At 46.6% G+C, this 7,726-nt stretch overlaps 1 protein-coding gene across 1 annotated transcript in view; it reads right to left on the bottom strand.

Annotated features, from left to right (window-relative positions):
• The window catches only part of LOC113213665 (uncharacterized), a 29,759-nt gene extending 22,033 nt beyond the window's left edge, over positions 1-7,726 (bottom strand). The window contains exon 1 of the mRNA XM_052268363.1: positions 7,607-7,726. The gene's annotated coding sequence lies outside the window, so the exon portion shown is untranslated. The remainder of the gene's footprint in view (positions 1-7,606) is intronic.

Here is a 7,726-nt window from a genome sequence, read left to right as displayed (position 1 = left end):
GCCGTTTCGACCGGACGCGGCTGACATCTGTATTAACGGAAAAGGAGGGCAAAAAAGGGCGCCTTTTGTCTTGGCTCGGCCGGCGATCTGCAGCGCACAGCGCACCAGCACGCCCATTCACCCTCACTCCATTCATTCAGCAGAGACAGGAGGGAAAGACAAGACAAGGAGGAGGGGGCGGGGGGTACAACACGATTCTTACGTGAGTGGGACAGAGACGCAGACAGGTCCGTCTCTTCCCAGCTCGTTGGGCACGGTCGCGTCGATGACAAGGCTGGTCCAAACCCGCAACATGTTCGAAAATGTCGGCGCTTGTGTTGAAAAAGTTTCGTTTCTACTCAAAAATGATGCCCAAATTTTCGTGAATTTTTTGAACAAAATTTAGAGGTCGCGCGAGAGCCTCAAAGTTAAACCAGCATTCTTTCGGGTATTTTGCCTAAAACTGATATTTGGCCATGGACGCCAAATTTAATGTCCGAGAGCAAAAGCGAGTCCTTAGCCGTAATCTACGTAAAAAAATGAGTCAGTAAACGTGCCGTACGCCCTGTTTGGGCATCTCATTCAAAAATAAAATTTGACGAATTTGGTTAAAATTAACAAATTTGTCAATTTTCAAAATGAATATGAGATCGCCCAGCCAGGCGTACACTGTAAAAAGCTTACGAACTAAATACTTTGCAACGTTACGAACAATTTTTGTTCTTTGTATTGCAAAGAAATTGTTCGTATTGCAAAGCGATTGTTTGTAAGGCTAGGCGGGTCTTACGAACAATCGGTTTGCATTACGAACTATTTGTTCGTAAGCTTACGAACAATTAGTTCGTAATACAACGCTTCAAAATCCTTCGTAAGCTACGAACGTTTTGGTTTGCATTACGAACCTATAGTTCGTAAGCAATTTACAGTGTACTGCACGTCTCCTGACTCGGTTTTTAACGTAGATTACGGCTATGGACTTAGTTTTGGTCTCGGACATAAACTTTGGGGTCCATGGCCAAATTTCAGTTTTAGGCAAAATACCCGTAAGAATGCTGGGTAAACTTTGAGGCTCTCGCGCGACCTCTAAATCTGTTAGCGAAAATTCAGGCATCATTTTAGCGTAGAAACGAAACTTTTCCAACACAAGCGCCAAACTATTTCGAACATGTTGCGGTGTTGCGGGTTTGGACCACCCTACGACCGTTGTGCTGACATCGGATGTGACGTCACCCACAGCGCGCTACCAGTTTGAAGATGCGCCTAGATCTGATTCACTTCCTCCCCTTTCCACTGGCTCCTGTGACTCACTATCCGAGGCTGCATTCCCATAAGAGACTGTCCGAGCTGTCTGTCCTGTCTTTCTGTCCGCCGGGACAGAAACGACAGCGGCGCCCTCTACTTTGCCCGGTGGTGATTTCCGTAAACTCATGAAAATAGTCTGAATTTCTCATATTTCTGTCCCGATGGACAGAAAGACAGGACAGACAGCTCAGACAGTCTCTTATGGGAATGCAGCCCGAGTGTCGAGCACATCCGGCCTCCCCTCCTCTGGACCTGTCGCCTCAGGAGCGTCACAGTATGACTACCGGTGAGTGTTAGACCGTCTAGTGCTTGTTCTAGTAAAGTAATTACCGTACGAGTTAGGACTTTAGTCGTGTCACTACATGCCTTGTGTTGGGTTTAATTATTGTAGTGTTTGAGCAGTTCATATTGCGTAGCTGTGCGATCTCATCATTTTGAATTAGTGCCTTGTGTTTGTGCCATTTTGAATTAGTACCCTTGTGTTTGTTGTGCCATTGCAAAAGAAAATAAAAACGAGTTTTTCGTAAAGTAACTTAATTCAAGTGTGTGTTTAGTTACCGCGAGTGAAGGACCACCAGAAGTAGTAGCGAGCCAACTGACAATTTAACAGAAATAACCAAAACTATTCGAGACATTTAGCTTCAATAAATTGCATTCACATTTGCCTTCAATCACAATTTAATCTAATAAAGTCTAGAAAGAGTAAGAAAAACACTCGCGTAACACTAAAGTGCTTGCGGCGCCACTACCCGTCAGGCGTGCGGACCTCCTTCTCGACGGTCCCCAACCTCACTTTGGATGCAATGCTGGAAACACTGCGCACCTTGGACGGAAACCAGCTGTGGGACCGCTCTGCAGCGCGCTCCCATGCGCAAAGCGGGGCCTCCGGGTCAGCAAGCACCCGCCCGTCGGGGGGAAAGCACCAGAGCGGACCCGGGTCCGCCCCGTCCGCCGCCGAGCAGCACCGCGCCGGCCGCCACATCCACGTCAGAAACCTGGTCCTGGAGCCGCTGCTCCCCCCTACCACCCCTGACGCCGCTGGGGGGAAGGGCGCCGAAGAGCAACCCGCCGCTGCGGGTGGGAGGAGGCGCCGCCGCGGACGCGGCGGCGTCACCAGCCACCCCGCCCGCAGGCGCAGCCAACCCCGAGACCACCAGCACACCTGCTTCGGGAAACGAGTAGAGGTCGGGGCGCCCACGGCTCGTCCCGCCCCGGCCACACTGCCCGAGCGGAGGGTGCACATCTGCACCGTATTCCCTGACTGGAGCGCCGACCTCCTGGACGACGACACCGAGGCGGTCGACACCGTGGAGAATCACTGCCCGGAAGTCGACGTGCGCATCAACGATCAGCTGGTCCGCGCCTTGCTCGACACCGGCGCACAGGCAACGGCGGCCCGTAGGGGCGGCGAGCCGCGGAGGTGTCAGGATACGAATGGCGAATACTTGTTTTCGAACAAATCTAAGCCTGGTCTTTTATTTTTTATTGTACCTTAGCTGGATAACAAAGACAGGAGAGCCAAATACTGTTACCACACATTTTCTGATAATCGGAAATGTGCTCTCGATGGCCATCAGAAAACCTAGACTCACGCTAAGAAAGCAGCACACTGGAATCGGAAACAGAACCAACATTGGCCAATATGGGTATGAGTACTCAGATATTTGGTGGCATTCCTAGCGTCCGCGTTGCATTAATTTGTGTAAATTATCTTTCGGGTGCTGTTAGAGTTATCGACAAGTTGATTGACCTCGTCCTGACAGTGTTTGTGGCGAGTCACACCGCCGTGCGCAGCGTTGACCATCTTGGCGAGCTGCTGCGGAGGTTGGGCACGGGTTCCAAGCTTTAACACATGCACCGCACCAAGTGATCCATGTTGATCAAAAATGTAATTGCACCTGCCATGCTGACCGACTTGGTGAGGGGCAAAAAAGCCGTGCCTGTACCTGAACTATTTCTTGGATTAGAGTTAAGAAAACTGACACACAAACTCTAAATTATTGGAAGGGAAAAACCACGACCTTACAACGAGCCGAAAATGCGTCGAAATTGAGACGCTTCCGGGAGAGCAACGTCGAGACAGTCCGCGCGTCGATCGCCCGCGGCCCTCCGAGTGCCCGCGAACCTCCCTTGGCCGCCACCTCGCTCGCCACTCCATCACCCCCGCCTCCTCGAACAATCATCACTACTGGACATTTGTCATTTTAAGTTGTTTAAACGTACATGTATAACCATTGTCAATTTTGGAGTGCTGAGGGTGTGTGCGTGTGTAGTGAACCATCACGTCTTCAAGCGGGTGGCCTCCTTCAAGTATCTCGGGTCAACGGTGACAGAGGACAACCGCATGGACGCAGAGATTCGCCAGCGGGTGCTGTCCGGGATGCGCGCCTACCACTCACTCACCCCCCAGCTCAAGAGCGGCCGTCTCACGCGCGGGACAAAGGCCCGTGTGTACTCCGCCATCATCATGCCGGCGATCACATACGGGTCGGAGGCGGGGACGTTGTCGGCTGGGAGGGAGAAGCGCATCGCCGTAGCCGAAAACAATGCTTAGCGAAGAATAGGCGGGCCCGCCCGTGTTTAACCCGAAACTACAGAAGAATGTGTGGCGGTGCAATACAGACATCAGGTTGCTGTCGAAGATCAAGCCCATCATCAATGTGGTCAGAAAGCACCCCCTCCAGTACGTGGGACACGTGGTCCGCGGCTCGGCAACGCCCGCGACCTGCGCCATGCTCCGGACCTCGCCGCACGCCAAGGGCAGCCGGCCCCCCAGCAGGGTCCGTCGCCGCTATCTGGACCAAGTAACAAAAGACGCAACCTGGACTTCCCCGACCCCCACGAGGAGCGCCGCGACCATGCCAAGGCCAACAAAGCAGCGCGGGACGCCGCGAGAGAGGCAGCGAGCAGGGACCAGCCCTACGACCCGACCGCAGAGTAATGGTAGGAAGAACTAATACTTTCTCTCCCTTTTAGCCGCGTTTAGATAGTGCCCGCAAAGCGGAACGCCACTGGGAACGTTCTGTCTTTACACCTGGAGGCTCGCAAGTAGCGGGGTCACTCGCAGACCCAAGCGAAAACCACAAGTCTATGGAGACCTACGGTAAGAGGGCGGCAAAAAAACAGAAGGTTTAAAAAGTTAGTGGGGGTGTTTGGATCGAGATGCCACTTGCAAAACCAAAATTTTTGACACCTCACTCAACTTGATCGGATATCGGGAAAAGGTCGCACCACGCTATCAAAGTTTACCATAGATCTCTTATGGAAAAATGACCTAAAAAGTAACCTTTTTGCAAAATTGGCGGAAGGGCGGGCCTGCTTGTTTTTTAAGGTGGGATATACCTAATGAACGTTACAATTTAACCTGTTTTAACTTGTGTTCAAAAATATCTAAAAATGACTACATTTGGCCCAGGTGTCCCTTTACTAGTTCAACTATCTGATAATTTATAAAATATCAGATAGACCCGCATAGAGTCATTGAAAATAGTTTAGATTTGAGAGTTCTTGCTTATGGGACATTTCCACTTTCACATCTTGCGCCCAACTTTTCTCCGGAACTATTTGACTAAAAAGCCTGGCTGAAGGAACATTTTAAAGAGAAATGATCAGGCAGTGGGAAACCGGGCCCCTTTTTTATGTTTATTAAAATATAAATTACTGACAACAGTTTGAATTTTAAATCAAAAGAGATTTTGAATTCAAACTTATTTCAAAACTATACATTTCATTCAAAATAAGAAAGGGTCACAGTATCCCATTGCCTGATTATTTCTCTTTAAAATGTTCCCTCACCCAGGCTTTATAGTCAAATAGTTCCAGAGAAAAGTGGCGCGCAATATGTGAAAGTGAAAATGTCTCATAAGAAAACCCTCTTCAAATCTAAACAACTTTCAATGACCCTGTGATCTTCTGTTTTATAAATTATAAGAAAGTTTAACTACTAAAGGGCAACCTCACTTGGACCAAATGTAGTCATTTATAGATATTTTTGAACATAAGTTAAAACAGGTTAAATTTTAATGTTCAATGGGTATTTCCCACCTTAATGACCACTTAACAACAACTTTTCCTCTACACCCTCTACTGTTTGTTAACACTGAAATGAGTGATTAACTTAACCAACAATTTTCTTTCAAAACATTTATCTGTACAGGACAAGATGTTAGACAGTACCTTTGAAAACCTTCATGCTAAACTTGAGAAATCATACCACAACACAAGGGCCTTCTCAAAGGGGTGAATTATGAAAAAAACACAACCCAACAAGAAAGAAGAAATTTATAGCTTGAATAGCCCTAAATAAACAAGACAGAAAAGGAAGAGCTCAGTCACCTGTCCAGGTAAAAATTTTATTAAACATTAATCTGATCTAACGAAGCATGTTTCACTTCATATTTAACTTACATGCAATTCATCTAGTACCTACTTTGTGAAAACAAACACCCTAAAATAATGAAACTATTACAGTAAGTAATACACTTTGTTTGCGAATAGTGTAAGAAATATATGTTGACTTGTGGATGGGCAACGGTTTATATTAAAGAGGGCTGACCAAACCCAGATGATCTATCATGTATACTAATGCTTACCAAATACCAACAAAAGATTCACAATACACCAGTTCTGGGTAAGGTCAGCCAATATAAATAACCACCTTTGCACAACCACAAGTGAACATAATATTTCTTACACAATCCTGGAACAAACTCCCCTCATACCGGGTTTAAAAAAATAGGAGTTATTTACAGTTTGGTTGTGTGTATGGATTCACATGGCGTGGCTAGTACATGAAAATCCAAAGTCTACAACACCTCTGAACCATATCACTGCTGGTGCCATCCCCTGAAGGTTTGAATTTTAACTATGCAGGCATTCATCTCCTTATCAACTAAAAATAGTCACTAGGGCGCATAATTGACTGTATGGTGGTCAATCAACATTTAGACAAGTCGCCCTTAGCCCTACTATGCAGTGAAACAATGAGAGTGACCCGAGCTTTGAAAGTCAAAGTGCCACAACTAAACATTGGCCAATAACTGCAACAAAGAATAATTTATGGGAAAAGTCTTTGGCAACATTTGAAAATAGAGTTGTCCAGAGTTGTTGTTCTTTGAACACACACAGGTCAGGTAGGCTACTCTATACCTTAGGTGCACAGAGTGTTAGTTTTGAAAATATTTGAGAAAAAAAAGCATCCTAGTAAAGCTGAAATGTAGAATGAGAGGAACAAGAAAAGGGAAGTCACCATAATATAGCATAGCTAATTCCGTTCTCTTCTTCACCGCATTCTTGTGCATTTCAGATGTACAGGAATGCTTTAGTATTTGAATATGAAACATATTTCCATAGAGGAACAATAAAGGGTCTAAGTTAAAGGAGCTCTAGAAATAAAATTATTAATCAAACTGGGAAACTTACACCTTCGGGTAGAGAAAGGCCACAAGGAACTGTCTAAAAACTGCTCAAGTGATCCCACTTTGGCTCCATGGTGGGGTTTTCGTGGTTGTTGTGGCTCCCGCCCAAGTGCAGAGGAAGGGCTTAGAGGCTATCTCTTGAAGATCGGTGGAACGAACGATCGAACGAACGACGGGGCAAGTACAGATTTACAGATTGTAAATGAACTTATTAAAGCTTTCAAATTTAGTGCAATCTATGAAATGACACATTTCAAAGAAGGGCAAATTAAAGGGATTCAATAACTCCCCCTAATATTGGCTCTAAATGAGTTGGGAAGACAGTCTCCGAATTCACGCGTCTGAACTCCGAGAGTACTCTGCACACGAGTGTCAGCATTTGTAGTGGAAAGCAATAAAGCATCCCGGTAAAGCTGAAATGAAGAAGAATGCGGGAAAGAAGAGAACGGAAGTCACCATGCTAAAGCATAGCGATTTCCGTTTTCTTCTTCCCCGCATTCTTCCGCATTTTAGCTTTACCGGAATGCTTTATTCCGTCATTTCCTCCATATTCAAAATGTTATTTAACATAATTTTCAGGGAATGTTAGAACTTTCACATGTACAACTTTTAGAACGTTATTTACCCGCGTCCCGCCGTTAGATCGTCCGTTCGTTCGACCGCTCTTAAAGAGATAGCCTCTTACACAAACTCCCTCACTTCAGCTACATACACACTCTTGGTTCGTAAAGTTAAATAATAAAGCATCCCGCTAGAGCTGAAATGCAGAAGAATGAGGGGAAGAAGAAAACGGAAATCGCTATGATTTAACATGGTGACTTCCGTTTTCTTCTTCCCCTCATTCTTCTGCATTTCAGCTTTCAGCGTGATGCTTTAATGTACACCGCATCACGGAAGGTGGGACATACCGGGAGGATTGCAGCAGATTGTATGGGGCGCCCCGCGCCATCCTGGTGCAAGAGCAGCGCGAGCAGGACCAGCGCCTCACGTCCAGCCTCTCGCCTCCGGGTCTCCAAGCGAACTGCGAG

The sequence above is a fragment of the Frankliniella occidentalis genome, unplaced genomic scaffold, assembly GCF_000697945.3.
Source record: "Frankliniella occidentalis isolate FOCC.00 unplaced genomic scaffold, Focc_3.1 Scaffold68, whole genome shotgun sequence".
NCBI classification, from domain to species: domain Eukaryota; kingdom Metazoa; phylum Arthropoda; class Insecta; order Thysanoptera; family Thripidae; genus Frankliniella; species Frankliniella occidentalis.
This window is presented reverse-complemented; position numbering and strand designations above follow the sequence as displayed.